This window comes from Narcine bancroftii, chromosome 1, assembly GCF_036971445.1.
Source record: "Narcine bancroftii isolate sNarBan1 chromosome 1, sNarBan1.hap1, whole genome shotgun sequence".
Taxonomy (NCBI): domain Eukaryota; kingdom Metazoa; phylum Chordata; class Chondrichthyes; order Torpediniformes; family Narcinidae; genus Narcine; species Narcine bancroftii.
This window is the reverse complement of record NC_091469.1, coordinates 213,900,628-213,916,530: the sequence shown is the minus strand read 5'-3', so window position 1 is coordinate 213,916,530 and position 15,903 is coordinate 213,900,628. Positions and strand designations below refer to the sequence as shown.

The window sequence follows — 15,903 nt, the reverse complement described above, 5'->3', positions numbered from 1 at the left end:
ATAGTAGGAGAAAAAGCCCAGGCACCGTCTGAGTGCCTTCTGGGTGTGGGGGGAAGGGGAAAGTCCATGAGGGGATGTATGTGGTTAGGGTCAGGCATGATCACCCCGTTCTCCACCACACAACCTTGAATTGCGAGCCGAGTGGTCTGGAAGACACACTTGTCAAAATTGTAGGTCAAGTGCAGCCAAGTTGCAGTCTGAAAAAATTTCTCAAGGTTGGCATCATGATTCTCCGTGTCATGGCCGCAGATGGTGACATTGTCCAGATACAGGAAAGTAGCAGTCAGCCCGGTGTGGTCCACCATCCGGTCCATTTCCCGCTGGAAGACCGTTATGCCATTTGTGACCCCAAAGGGTACCCTGAGGAATTGATACAGCCGCGCATTCTCTATGAAGCCTGTGAAAAGTCAGTCTTCTCGGTGGATCGGGAGCTGATGATAAGCCAAACGTAAGTTAATGGTGGAAAACACGTGGTATTGGGCGATCTGATTCACCACATCCGTGATCCGTGGAAGAGCGTACGCATCCAGAAGCATCAAGCGGTTGATTTTCTGGCTGTAGTCAACCACCATCCGTGGCTTCTCTCCGTTTTTAACAACCACTACTAGGGGCCTCTAGGGACTTGAGCTCGATTCGATAATGCCCTCGTCCAGCAGTCTGCACACCTCGCTTGTGATAAATTTCCTGTGTTCATAACTATATTGCTGGCTTTTGGTGGCCACAGGTTTCCAGCCAAGGGTAAGGTTTGCGAAGAGCACTGGCGGAGCAACTCGGAGGGTGGAGAGGCTCCAGGTGAGGCCCCGGGGTGTGGGGTCAGGTGGCTCAGGCTGATACTGGCAGGAGGCTTTCGGGGTGGAGTGGTTACAGGCAGAGAGTGGAGCATGAGGCCCCCCCAAAGTGCAGGGAAACGGTTTGAAACTGGCACTGAAAATCCAGTCCCAGCAGAGCAGGGGTGCACAATTGGGGAAGGACTAATAGTTTGAAGTCTTTGAATGTGATGCCCTGGACTTTCAGGGTCGTCACGCAATACGCCTTTACCCCAGTCGAGTGTGATCTGGTCGCCAATGAAATACTCTGGGCAGTGGGGAGAATAGCCGGTCTGCAACGGTGGGCCAGGTCCGGGCGGATAAAACTGTCAGTTGACCCCGAGTCAAATAAGCAATTGGTATAGTGTCCATGCACTTTAATCAGTTCCATTGCTTTTGTGAGGGGTTGGGGGAAGTCCTGGTCGAGGGTTTTTGATGCAGAGACTTGTAATGGGGACAGTGGAGTCCTGCGTGATGATGTCATGCAACGTGTGCGTGATGACGTCACGCAAACAGTTGGGCCTGAAGAGACAGCGTTGAGGAGTTGGTGTTGCTGCCTGCAGCCTGCAAGGGTTGTTGGGGATTGCTGCTTGCTGTCGGGGGTGGGACAATCAGTCGGGCAGACGTCGGCAGTGTTTACCGGGTCGGTAGCATTGGGTCCTCAGTCGGCAGCATCGGTGAGTACCAGATTGATAGCGTCGGTCGCGGTGGCATGTCCCTGGTGGCAACTACTGGAACCTGGCCTGCTATCTCGGTGGTGTCGGGTCCCCAGTCGGTAGCAGCGGCAGGTGTGGCGTGTCCCTGATCAGCAGCGGCGGCGGGTCCCTGGTCGGCAGCGGTGGCAGTGATGGCAGTGGTGAGCTCAGCGGTGATGACGGCAGCAGGTCCCGCGTCGGCAGCGGTGGCAGCCATTGAGGTCGGGGCTGGGGCCTGGTCAGACATTGCTTCATGAGGGAGGGTGGACGGTCATTGCAGCGATGGTGGGTTGTACGTTCTGCGCTCGGCGTTTGCCCCATGACGTCAGTTGTCAGAAATAAAACTTCTCACACATGAGTCTCTTTAAAACTGATGACACGACAAGCTTTATTTACAAGTCTGCAGAGTTGGACTTAACTGGCTTCTCACCAGTTAAGCCCCGATACATACAGTGCATTGATTTTTATACCTTTATTATTTGCCCTTCCCCTTCTTATTAATACTGTTTTAATTGGTTAGTATTACAAAAACATTCTAAGTATAACTGCATTATTAATTATCACGTTCGTTACGTACGCTGTGAACTCTACATTCACTGAATTCTGTTTCTCACACTTCTTATCAATCCTTTGTCTCCTGCATGTCTCTCACTATGACCATGAAAAGATAGGTTTAAAAAAACATATTCAGCAGCTCCTTCTGTCCTTGACTGCTAGTAAACTCTCTGTCCATTCTGGCTTCCCTGTTTATGATTAATCATCACATTTTAACTTAAGTCTTTTTAACCTAAATTCTCTATATCACAATCCACCCCTTTCTCTCTTTAAAATGTGTTGAATATATGTATAGATATGAATGGTGATTCTAAGCTGTTCCATTCATACGTTCGACCTTCCCTGAGCTTTGTGGATGCCAAGGGGTATGTAATTTCCAAGAGACCTGTAATGCATCACAAATCAATTGCTGGATTTTTGAAGAAAAATGTGGACCCCTGTCTGAGTCTATAGAATCCATTATACCATATCTGGGGATTATCTGCTCTAGGAGGAGGCGAGCTACTGTAGAGGCTGTAGTATTTATTGTTGGGAAGGCTTCTACCCATCGGGTAAAGTGATCTATTATCACCAACAGATATTTCCATCTTTGAACTTGAGGTAACTCTGTGAAGTCGATCTGGATACGTTGAAAAGGGCGTATGGCTAATGGTTGACCTCCCATGGTCCCTGTCCTCATTATCTTCTTATTAATTTTTGTGCATAGGTAACAATTTTGCACCTCTTGTTGGGCCAAGGTGTAGATTCCCTTACACACATATTCTCGAAGCACTGTGTCACATAAGGCTTGAGTGCCCCAGTGGCTCTGTTGATGCAGGTGTTTTAAAATGTTGCGAGTTATTTCTTTATTTAGAACAGTTCTTCCATCTGGTGTTTTCCATGTTCCATCAGGTAATTGGCTTGCGCCCAGCTGATCCATGTTCTTTTCTTCCTTAGCAGTGAAAATGGGAGCTGTCTTTATGCCTTGCCTTATTGGGATTAAAGTCAGCAAATGGACTTCTTGTTGCATGGCTGCTCTTTTGGCTTCTTCATCAGCCAGTCTGTTTCCAATTGCTGTCGGGTTATCTCCCCTTTGATGGCTTGGTATGTAGACCACTGCTATTTCTTGGGGTAATGTTAAGGCTTCTAAAGTCAGAGTAATCATCTGTTCGTGTGCCAATTCCTTTCCTCTTGATGTAATTAGACCACGCTCCTTCCAGATCTTACCAAAGGTATGCACTACCCCGTATGCGTATTTGGAATCTGTGTAAATCGTTCCAATTTTCTTTGCCAGTATTCTGAGGGCTCTCTGCAAGGCATATAGTTCACAGGATTGTGCTGACCAGCTTCCGGGTAGTCTCGTGGATTCTACTACTTTCCAAGTATTTCCTTCTATTATAGCATACCCATTTCTTCTCATTCCGTCAACACATCTGGCGGAGCCGTCAATGTAGAATTCATATCCTTCTCCCAGCGGAGTATCGCAAAGGTCTTCTCGGGTCTTGGTGTGAAGATCTGTCAACTCGACACAGTCATACTCCACCTCTTTCTCTGTTTCACTGCCGTATAAAAACTGAGCTGGGTTGCAGCTATTAATTTTTGCAAACTGTAAATCTTCTCCAACCATTAAAATGGTTTCATACTTTAATATACGAGAATCAGTCAGCCATCGATGGGCAGTTTGTGTTAATAAAACACTCACAGAATGGGAGGTGTACACAGTCATCTTTCCTCCAAAAGTAAGTTTACGTGCTTCCTCTACCAACAGAGCAGCAGCCGCTACTCCCTGGATACACGTCGGCCATCCGCGAGACACTGGGTCCATCATTTTGGAAAGGAAAGCCACTGGGTGTCGCTGACCACCTTTTTCTTGTGTTAAAACTCCCACAGCTGTTCCTTGGTTATGAGTGACAAATAGCTGGAAGGGCTGTTTTAAAGAGGGCAGAGTGAGCACTGGGGCTCGTGTTAGGCGATGTTTCAAGTCCTCGAACCATCCCTCCTCCTCCTGGGTCCATTTCAATGGATAGTCATTTTCATTTGTCAGTTTATCATACATAAACTTCACCAAAGCTGAGTAGTCCTCTATCCATAACCTACAGTATCCTAAGAGTCCCAGGAATTGTCTTATTTCCTTCTTATTACGGGGTAAAGGCATTCTAGTGATTCCCGCAATTCGTTCAGGGGTAATTCGTTTCTCTCCTTTACTTATCTGGTGTCCCAGATATATCACAGTTTTCTCAACAAACTGTAACTTGTTTCTGGACACTCGTAGACCCTTTTTCCCCAGATAATTCAAGAGTCTAATGGTCTCTCTCCTCATTTCTTGTTCCTTGGGTCCTGATAATAGTAAATCATCCACATACTGCATTAGTTGGGAATCATCAGATTGTGGATAGTCCATCAGGATTTGTTCTAGCATTTGTCCAAACAGGTTTGGAGATTCAGTGAACCCTTGGGGCAATACAGTCCACCGAAACTGTCTCCGTCTACCTGTCCATGGATTTTCCCATTCAAACGCAAACATATCTCTACTTTCCTCTTCTAACGGACAAGTCCAGAAGGCATCCTTCAAGTCGATAACACTAAACCACTCATGGTCTGGGGGAATCCGACTCATAATAGTATAGGGATTAGGCACCACTGGGTGGCGGGTCTGAACAATAGCATTCAAACTTCTTAGATCCTGAACTAGGCGATAGGATCCATCTGACTTTTTTACTGGGAGTATAGGGGTGTTATAAGGTGACATGCATTCTTCTAATAGTCCGTCTCGTATTAAAGTCTCAATTACCGGCTGTAGCCCTTTTCTCCCTTCCAAAGAAATAGGATACTGACGTTTCCTTACCAGCTGATGACCTGGTATTAATGTGACATGTAAAGGTGGGATGTCCAGACCTCCTCGATTTCCCTCCTTATACCAGACTCTCTCGTCAATCTGCTGTTCATCCTCTTCCTTTAAAGCGCAGAGGTGGACTCGCACTTCTCCGTCCACAGGGAGAGCACCCAAACCTAGGAGAGCCTGTAAGTCCCTTCCTAGGAGGTTAAATCCAGCCGAAGGTAATAACAAGAGGTCTTGTACCCCTTCTCTTTCTTCCAGTTTCACTGTTACTTGGGGAATTATTGATACCATTCTGGGAGCTCCTTCTATCCCAGAAATTGTCAAATTACTTTTTATAGGCTCAGTTCCGATTGGCACAGTTATTACACTACTTCGTTCCGCTCCTGTGTCCACCATAAACACCACCTCTTCTCCCTTGGGACCAATTTTTAGTTTTACCAGGGGTTCCCTCTTATATTTGGTCCCTAACATTTGGAACCCCTGACACCCCTAATCTTCTTCCATAAGTTCGAGGGCACGCAATTCCCTCTTGTATCGGGGGCATTCCCTCTTAAAGTGTCCTTCCTCATTGCAGTAATAGCATTTAACAAATCTCCGGGGTCTTCCCTCTCTTGGATATTTTGGATTGTTTAGAGGAAGGTTTTGTTTTCTTTCCCCTCTGGATTCAGCATTCATCTGTCGGATAGTCTGTACCATAACCTTTGTCGCCTTCTTTTGATCTTCTTCTTCTCTCTGCACATATACTTTTTGTGCCTTTTTTAACAGTTCACTTAGGGGTTTTTCACTCCAGTCCTCCTCCTTTTCTAGTTTCTTTCTAATGTCTTGCCATGATTTGGAAACAAATTCAATTCGAATAAGCTGTTCACCCATTGGTGTACTAGGGTCCACACCAGCATACTGTTGGACATTCTTTCTCACCCTCTCCAAAAAATCAGTAGGGGACTCGTCTTTCCCCTGGTGGTTCCCAAATGCCTTGGTAAAATTGTGACCCTTTGGCACAGCCTCCCGTATCCCTTTAATTGTCCACTCTCTATATTGTCTCATACTTGCCAATCCCTCGGGTGTTCGTTTGTCCCACCTGGGTTCATTTAAGGGATATTTTTGTTCATGGGGTCTAGGGTCCCCAGGTTGTTCATATTCCCACATGAGGAGGGCAGCCCGTCGAATCATCTGCCTCTCCTGGGGTGAAAATAATGTTCCCATTATTGCCTGCATCTCTTCCCACGTATATGTGTTTGGTCCCAAGAATTGGTCAAGCTGTTCAGCCAGTCCTATAGGATCTTCCAATAACTTTTTCATTTCTTTCTTAAATCCCCGCACCTCTGTACTAGTTAGGGGAACATTCACATATCCCGTTCCCCCTCCCGGTCCTCCCATAGGAACTTCTCTCAGGGGATTTAGGTTTATTGAAAACTTTGATGGTCCTGGACCAGTCTGGGATCTTGTCCAGGGTCGGTTTACCGGTGGAAGTTTAGGGTCCGACTCCCTTAATTCATCCTTTTTATCCCGGCCCCCTTCGGGGCAATCAGATTCATCACCTTTCCCCTCCAGTAATAAGCTTTCCTCGGGCGCAGTAGGCACCGGGGGAATATAAGGAGGGGGAAGGTTGTCCAGAGGTTCCCATTTCTTTTCTCCTGCCACTCTCAATTTAAAACATTCTGTTAAGGATCCTGGCCAGGGAACCCAACAAAATGCATATGCTGACTCTTCTTGATTCACCTTTGGTCTCGAATTTACATATATGTTTAATGCTTGTCTAACCCAATCCTCATCAGATCCAAATTTCGGCCACCAGACCGAGGAACCTTTAATAGGTTGTTTTGACCAAAGGAGACAATATTGGACCATCTTTTTCTTGTTTTTGTCCCGATATCTTTTACTATCCCAATTTTCAAACATTCTCCCCAAAGGGCTGTCAAGGGGTACTCCCAGGAATTGTCCTGAATTTTCAGACGAGCCCTTAGATTTTGATCCTCCCATTTTCCCACCTAGATCTGTTTATCGTTGCTGAGGACCCTCTCGCTCTGGACCCTACTCCCTTCCTCTCAGACGCCTCGTCGGAGGTGCTGTCCCTCCTTCTGAGGTTTTCCTGGGGTTGACCCCTCTCTTCTCGGCACTTCGTCGGAGGTGCTGTCCCTCCTTCGGTTACCGCCGAGGTTTCCCTGGGGTCTATCCTAGAGTCCCGCGACAGGGTTCTCACACAACGACAAAAGATCTATACTTAATCTATTCCGTTAGGTTTTTATCCAAACAGGTGTATCCCGTTACACCTGTTACCCAATCCCCACACCACAATCGTAAGTCGTCACTTACCGGTGTCTTCCCGGGGATTGAACCGTCACCCTTCTCCTCTCCGTCTTGTCGTGTCACCCTGTCCGGATACCACTCGCTCAAGCCGCCCGAAGCGACGAGCAAGGGACTAGGAGCCGCTGAACTCAGCGGGGTGCACCGCCTCCGATGTCCCTCTTCTCGCCTCCCCTCACGGCCGGAGTGTAGATCCCGGACGAGCCCCCATTTGTCAGAAATAAAACTTCTCACACATGAGTCTCTTTAAAACTGATGACACGACAAGCTTTATTTACAAGTCTGCAGAGTTGGACTTAACTGGCTTCTCACCAGTTAAGCCCCGATACATACAGTGCATTGATTTTTATACCTTTATTATTTGCCCTTCCCCTTCTTATTAATACTGTTTTAATTGGTTAGTATTACAAAAACATTCTAAGTATAACTGCATTATTAATTATCACGTTCGTTACGTACGCTGTGAACTCTACATTCACTGAATTCTGTTTCTCACACTTCTTATCAATCCTTTGTCTCCTGCATGTCTCTCACTATGACCATGAAAAGATAGGTTTAAAAAAACATATTCAGCAGCTCCTTCTGTCCTTGACTGCTAGTAAACTCTCTGTCCATTCTGGCTTCCCTGTTTATGATTAATCATCACATTTTAACTTAAGTCTTTTTAACCTAAATTCTCTATATCACATCAGTCACTGCCGTGCAGCGGAGCCCTAGTTCTCATTGGACTAGAGCTCTGAGGAAGAAGTGGCAGCTGACAGGCCGTCGGTATGCTGGGGGCTATTAGGGTAGGGGAGGGCATTTAACTTACATTAGAGTGTGGGGTTCAGCCCCGAGAGCACATGTCCATACTTAAGTCTGCAGCCTCCATTGTCTCTGCGATCTGGATCACGTCCTCTAGGTTTTCTTCCCCCGTGTTCTAGCAGGCGCTGCCTCACCTCATTCGATCAAAACCCAGCCACATGGGGATCCCGAATGAGTTCGTCTGTGGTCTTCGCAGCAGTTCTGTCTGTGCAGGCACAGTCCCTGCCCATTGCCCTTAGTGCCTGAATATAAGCTCTACAGGACTCACCGGGCTGTTGCCTCCTTGTTGCAAGTTTGTACCGAGCATAAACCCTGTTCACTGGTCGCTTGTAGAGTCCTTTCAGCACCTTCATGGGTACGCCGTAAGTGGTCGCGTCCTGGACACTCTGGTAGACTCTCAGGGACACCATAGTCATCAATATTAGTAATCGACAGCTGTCCTCTATCACGGCAGGGTCAGAGAGCTATAACTATGTTTCGAAGCATCTCACCCAGAGCTTAAAGTCATTCGAGGCTGTAGCTGACTGTGGGTCGACGTTGAGGTGTTCCAGCTGTAGCATTCGATCCATCCCTCCAAAACCTTTTTAGTTAATAAAATTGTAAAGCACGTTGAAAGAACCAAAGACTTGTTGATCCAAACCAAGGCTTTTATTAACTAAAAGACTGGAGCATATCACATGTAGGTCAACCAGTCCAGAATGACCTGGTCTGGCTAAGAACAATCCTTTAAGACCTGCCAGTAGATGTGGCTACACTCTCAGCCAATCACAGTCATCCTACACTACAATCTGTACATCTACACATTGGTGATGGAATCTGTACTATCACATCAGCTTTGATAAATTCACAATCCTCCTTGCTGTAAGAACGGCTCGTAGTAACGATGGGCCGACACTCGGGATAAATCACTGAAAAGCGAGGGACCTTTGATCTTTAATGTGGACAGACCGCAGTAACTAGCACAGGGGATGGTAAGTGTAGGTAGTGGCCCATCGAAATTTAACATTACACTTTTCATCTGAGATTGAATATCCAACCCAATAACACAGGAGCACAGAGCTCAGGCATAACAAAAAGCCAAACATCAGCAAGGCAATGTCCCTGCAAGTTTAAAATAACTTTACACTTGTCCCCTATAGTTTTTGTAAGTTCACTACTAGCCATAGATATCTTTCAGTTTGGTTTGCTGGATGTCTCCACAAATTTAAGGCTTTGGTGACTTTCTCGTGGATTTAGCTGTCAGTTCTCTCTGAGTCTATTAGGCAATCGAGAGTCTCACCATTCACCTCTCCCTTCATAGTCGACCGTTCCAATCCGTAACATCCCCAAACTTTACAGTCAATTGAGCTATCACAGGGGAAATTTGTGCTGATCTCACCTCGACGTCACTGGAACTTGATTCAGCCAGCTCGTCTGAATATTCCTCCTTTTCACAGTTGCAATCCATTCCTGCAGCTGCAGGATGAATTTTCTTGGCGCTTCCCTTCTTCTTCTTGTCAGTGGGAGTACTCTTCTCCTTGCACACTTTAGTGAAGTGGCCGAGTTTCCCACAATAGCTGCAGGTAGCAAATTGGGCCAGACACTTCTGTCTGGGGTTCCAGCTCTTATTACACAAGTAGCATTTGCCAGGGGTTTGCCTTTTTCTTTCCTTCGGGGTTCCAGCACTCCTGGATGTTTCCCTTTCAGTTTCTAGCATTTCACTGGACTGCATGGCACTTCTCAGTGTTTTGGCTAGAGTGCCTGCCCGATCGTAGGTTAAAAGCTCCGTCTCCAGCAGCCTCTGTCGGATGTAACTGGAGTCGATTCCGTTGACAAAAGCATCCAGCTTCAAGGCATTGCGGTGTTGTTGCACATTGACTGCCCTGACATCACATTAATTTGCCAGTGAGTCGAGGTCTAGTGCATAGGCGGCATCACTTTCCACGGGTTTCTGGCGTCTAGTCAGCAACTGGTGTCAAGCAAGCATTACGTTCCTGGTGCCATGTAGTAAGCAGTCAAACATTCCCAGGCCATAGCCCGAGTGGTAGCTCCTAACATTGCAGCAAAGGGGACTTCACCCAGCAGGGAATTCAGTTGGCCCCACTTTATCGCCTCATAGACCACATTGTTTCGAGTCATGTAGTATTCGATACAAGCAATCCAGTGGTTGAAAATTTCTCTGGCCTTCAGGGCCGACTGGTCGATTATCAGTCGCTCTGGCTTGAGTGCTACATCCAATTTCTGTTAATAAAATTGTAGTGCCAGTTGAGGAAGTAGACAAAGACGATGCGGTCAAACAATATTCATGGCTTTTATTAGCTGAAACTTATGGTACAATAATGAAAGACAATGGGTGCATACACGATTATACCCAAGGGGAGTGTCTTTAACAGTAGAGATCATGCACAGCCAATGTTAGTACAGCAAGGCTTGCCAGAGGGGAGACAGGCAGCTTGGCAGAGATTCACCAAAGGGCACATGGTCCTTTTTAGTTCTGCAGGCAGTAGTGGGGGGCCAATCACTTGGGGCAGTCTGGGCCCTGTTGACTGATGTAGCTAATTGCTTGAAGTCAAGTGCAGGGGTCAGCCAAGGTGATTCACCTGGGCCAATTGGGTGAAGGTCAGGGCTGAGTCTGGGCAGGCTGCCTGGACTGCAGTACCTGGTAATTTAGGTGGGCCAATTACAAGGGTCACCTTAATGGCTTGGGGTGAATCTTTGACCTGTGTCCTCCGAACAGGAGGATAGCAGCGCCACCAGGTGATGGATGCTGCCTCTCCATTACATGCACCCTTTCCCTTTATACCCCGTCCGTGTTCAATAGAGCAGCAGTGATGTGGTCTTCTGTGCATGGCTTGCCCTGCATCTAAAACCCCGCAAGATGCTGTCGATTGCTTTCCTGTCTGCGACTGCTGAGGCCAGTTTGCTCGTTGCATAGGTGAGCCACGCTATGTAGGTGCGACGCTACATGAGCCCCCACCAGAAATAGCATCAGTGGTGTCAGTGGTCATTCAATGTCCTTTTTACAAGGTCTGCCTTGTTTGCAAGGGGTTGGAATCATAACTGGCTATTCAATATCAAGGTGTGTAGGCTTGAGGTGGTCCACCATAAAAGTTTCTTGCTGGTCCACAATGTCCAAGACATAGGTCATTTTGTTGTGCTGAATTATTTTATAAGGCCCTTCAAGTGGCCATTGCAGGGGTGTTCTGTGCGGTCCTTTGTGGTCAAAAACAAAACCACCCCAATGCATGTTGTCAGGTATGTATCATGGTACCATTCCATGGTGTGATGTGTGTTTCGGGGCCAAATTCCTTGGCCTCTCCCTGAGTTTTGTGAGGATCTCTGTAAGTGTGTTGTCTTGCTTGTGCAATTCTGGAAGGAATTCTCCTGGTATGGTAAGCGCAGTGCCATAGATCAGTTCAGCTGAAGATGCTGTCAAATCCTCTGAGTGCTGTGTGAATTCCCAGAGGACCCAGGGGAGTTTGCCCACCCAGTCTGGTCCTTGGAGGCGTGCTATCAGGGCAGATTTTAGGTGACCGCGGAACCGTTCCAGCAGTCTGTTGGACTGTGGGTGGTATGCTGCCATCCTGTGGACCTGAGTTCCCAGCAGTTGCACTACTGCAAACCACATGATTGACATGAATTGAACTCCTCTGTCAAAAGTGATGTGGGCAGAAAGACCGAATTGTGCAACCCAGGTTACGATGAGCATTCTGGAACACATCTCCGTCGCCATGTCTGCTATGGGAACTGCCTCTGCCCACCTGATAAATCTGTCCACCCTCATAAATGAGTACCTTGATCCTCTGGACACTGGTACTGGGCCAATGATGTCTAATGCACATGCTCAAACCTCCTATGTGTTGGTTGAAAAGTCTGTAGTGGTGCTTTTGTATTTTGGAGGTTTGGCAGTGCATGCATGTTCTGGCCCAGTGCCTCACCTGCTTCCGGAGTCTGGGCCACACAAAGTGACTGGAAATTATTTTGACAGTTGCCCGGATTGAAGCATGGGTTAACCGGTACAAGGTATCAAAAACTTGGCATCTCTAGGCAACAGGAACAATGGAACGGGTTGTCATGATGAAACATCACAGAGAATTTTAATGCCCCTTGGTCTGATGGGCACGTCCTCTAAATGGAGACAAGTGACCATAGTGTAGTACGTAGTAGTGTTGACCTATCATTGTGCCTTTGCTTAAGTGGTAAAATCCACTCCTGGTGACAAGGCGCACACTGACTGGGTTGCATCCGTGAAAATGCTCTGGCAACGACGTTGCTTTTCCCTGAGATGTGCTTGAGTGTAGTGGAGAATTCAGATCTGTTTGACCAGTGACGTTGCTGGTGCACAGACCATGGATCTGACACTTTAGCAAACACAAAGATCAAGGGTTTGTGATCCATGAAGATCGTAAACTCCCTTCCCTTGAAAATGCCGGTTTGCCAAGTACAGTGTCAGCCATTCCCTAACAAATGCATTATATTTCATCTCTGGGGGGCTCAAATGCAGGCTGAAAAAGGCTGGTGGCTAACATTGGCCATTCCAGAACACCACCTACTGCCACTTCGGAGGCATCCACTGTGAAGGCTGTTGGGACATCTACTCATGGGTGGACGAGGTGTGAGCTTTGCCCAGGGCAATTTTTGTTTCAATGAAAGCCTTTGTCATCTCATCTGACTGCTCAACCTCTTTGGATTTAATAGCAAAGGAAAAAAGAGATGACATGATCTGGGCCTCAGATGGAATAAACTGGTGGTAGAAATGAACCAAACCAACAAATTCCCGCAATCCTTTAACTGTGTCAGGCATAGCAAATTGTGGGATGACTTCCACCTTTGATGGTAGTGGTATGGCACTGGCAATTGATACAATGACCTGGAAAATCAATAGTTGACAACCCATATCAACACATTGCTGGGTTGAATGTGAATCCAAAATTGTTGATATGGCAGCAGAAAATAAGCAGGTATTCCTGGTGGGAGCGGCTGGTGACCAGAATATCATCCAGATAGATGATCAGAAAATCCAAACCATGATCTCCGTGTCCACGAGGTGCTGGAAGGTTTGTGTCCCATTTTTAAGACCAAAAGGCATTTGAAGGAACTCAGAGGCTGAATGGGGTGATGATGGCAATCTTTGGAGTGTCTGCTGGATGATCCGGGACCTGTTGATACCCTCTTGACCAAATCAATTTTCAAAAATATATGTGCTCCTTGTAAGTTTGCTGTGAAATCTTATTTGTGCTGAACCAGGTATTGGAGGTGGTTGCATCATTCAACATCGATTTAGGAACCGTGAGGAGTGAAGAGTCCCACGGGCTGCCTGACTGCCGTCCTATCCCCATTTCCTCCATCCTTTGAAACTCATTCTATGTGAGTCAGTGCTTGTCCAGGCCTGGGCATGTAGGGGATGTCCCTCCATGAGGATGAAAACCATCACACCACGTTTGGGTTCTGCCGTTGAAAACTGTGGTGTGATGATGGAAGGAAATTCTGATAATACTCTGGCAAATTTGTTAACAGAGAACATTACAGAGTCCAGGTGTGGAGCTGGCAATTTTGCCACCCGAGGGAGAAAATCTGAAAAGCTTTAGTGTTGACCAGCTGTTATTCTTTAAGGTCCACTAACAAACCATGCACACAGAGGAAATCCATGCCCAGCAAAGGTAGCAATACAACGACCGCGGTAAATGCCCATTTGAAATGGCTGGCACAAAATTGTATCAGGATGGTTTGCATACCATAGGTCTGGATGATACTGTTGTTCGCCGCCTTGAGGTCCGGTCCAGCCTTTCTTTCCCAACCAACCAATTTTCCCCTGCAACCACTGCAACCGTGTCTGCCTGTCCCGCATCAGACTTGTCAGCCACAAACGAGCCTGCAGCTGACGTGGACATTTACCCCTCCATTTACCCCTCCATAAATCTTCGTCCACGAAGCCAAGCCAAAGAAGATTGTCGCCCAAGGGTGTGAGGACACATGACATCTGCACCTGTGTCTACTAGGAACCTGTGCACAGAGTGTCTGTCCCAGACATAAAGGAGGCTATCCCAGTGGCCAGCCACCATAGCCAATAGCGACAGCTGGCCTGTTCATTTCCTGGAAACAAACACTGTGGTCAGCATCTGCAGACTCCAGATTCCCACCAACCAGAACTTTCGCCATCACTCGTTGTTGACACTACCGGTCTTGTCGCTGGGGTGTGTCGAAGTTGTGTCCTTGGACGAGACGCAGAACTAATTTAAGCCCTGGCTGTGTCATATTGCTTTGCGCCCCAAAGAATGTCTGTGTATCTGGCTACCCTTCATGGATTCATGAAGTCCTCATCTGATAGAAAGAGGTAGATACCTTTGGGCACCTGCTCTAGAAAGATTTGTTCAAAATCAGATTATGGTCTAAGGTCACGTGCCAGCATATCACCCATCAATGCTGACAGCACCAGGTCACCCAAGCAGTCTTTACGAGATAAACATTCAGCCTGTTTGTGGTGTGATAGGCCAAATATCTCTAACAGGGCCTTGAGTGCTTTATTTGTGTTGTTTTCTAGAGGCTGCTGTAGAAAATAATCTATTCGTCCTATTGTTTCTTGGTCGTGCACAGCCACTACATTCTTGGCTTTGTCTGCAAGCATGTTCCTGACCTGGAATTGACCCTCTGCCTGCTGAAACCATACTAGTGGCTGAGTTGTCCAGAATACTGGCAGCTCCAGGGAAACTGCGTTAGCGTTGCTCATTAATTTTGGGTTCAAACACTTTTAAACTGTTGAGGGTCACCAATATGGCAGGGGTGTGCCACAATGAAGCAATGGAGGTTGGCTGTGTGGACCGAGAAGTGTGTAAGAAATTAGCAGAGTCCAGCAATGAGTCAGTGTGAAATCCTTTACTCCAAAGCCAAATTCAAACACTTGTGCCCTATCCCGTTAACCCCTGCGTCCGGCGGGTAGAAGTGACATGGGCTTCCGGTGAGAGACTTGCCTCACATCTAAAACCTAGCAAGATGCCGTCGGTTGTTTTCCTGTCCACGACAACTGAGGCTGGTTCTCCTGTTGCATAGGTGAGCTGCGCTATGTAGGTGCGACACCATGATATTGTATTTTTTTTCCTTAAATTGTAAGTAATTTTCTCCAGGGGAACACAAATATGCATTTCCTCATTCCATCGGGCTATGTCCAGAACGGAATCAGACTGCAATCCATTTCCTGGCCACTGCTAACTCAATCTTAAGAAATTCGAATTGGTACCTGGACAGCCTCATTTTAGGTCTTATGTCCACAATACAGAGAATTCTTGTGACTACCTTTTTTAGTTCCTCACCCCATTCCCATGCCTACATGTCTGTCCATGATTTCATGCACTGCCAGACTGAAACCACTTGGAAATTGGTAAAATACCTTGTAACCCATCTGGACAACCTCCATTCTCAGAGCTAATGCCTCCCCTAATCGATTCTCACCTTTCCTCCTCTATTCATTTCTAACGAACACATTTTTTCTGTTGGTCTGTTCTCGTCCTCCTGCCTTTTCTTTCCCACAGCCTTTTAATTCAGGCACTTGCTTTCTACTCGTACCTTGAAGACCTCAAGCCTGAAACAGCAATTACAGGTATCTACCTTTGACTCCTATAGTCACTGTTAGATCTACTGAATCCCTCTATCTTTTCTGTGTTTTATTAACATGATTAGTACACTTGCAGATGCCACCAATATTGGTGGTGTAGAGGACAGCAAGGAAGGATATCTAAACTTTAAAACACTTTCTGGATCAGTGCGGAGATGGACCAATATGTGGCAAATGGAATTTAGCTCTTCAAAGTGATAGGTGTGGCACTTTGGGAAGTCAACCCAGGAAAGGATTTGTACAGTGAATATGAGGGCCCTGGAGAGTGTTATAGAACATGGAGACTGGAGGGGAGGGAGGGAAGTGGTGGTTAAGGTACATAGTTCCCTAGAA

General features: G+C 46.8%; 1 protein-coding gene across 3 annotated transcripts in view; it reads left to right on the top strand.

Annotated features, from left to right (window-relative positions):
* Window positions 1–15,903, top strand: part of LOC138739008 (UDP-glucuronosyltransferase 2A1-like) — a 79,098-nt gene that overhangs the window by 56,762 nt on the left and 6,433 nt on the right. The window lies entirely within an intron of this gene.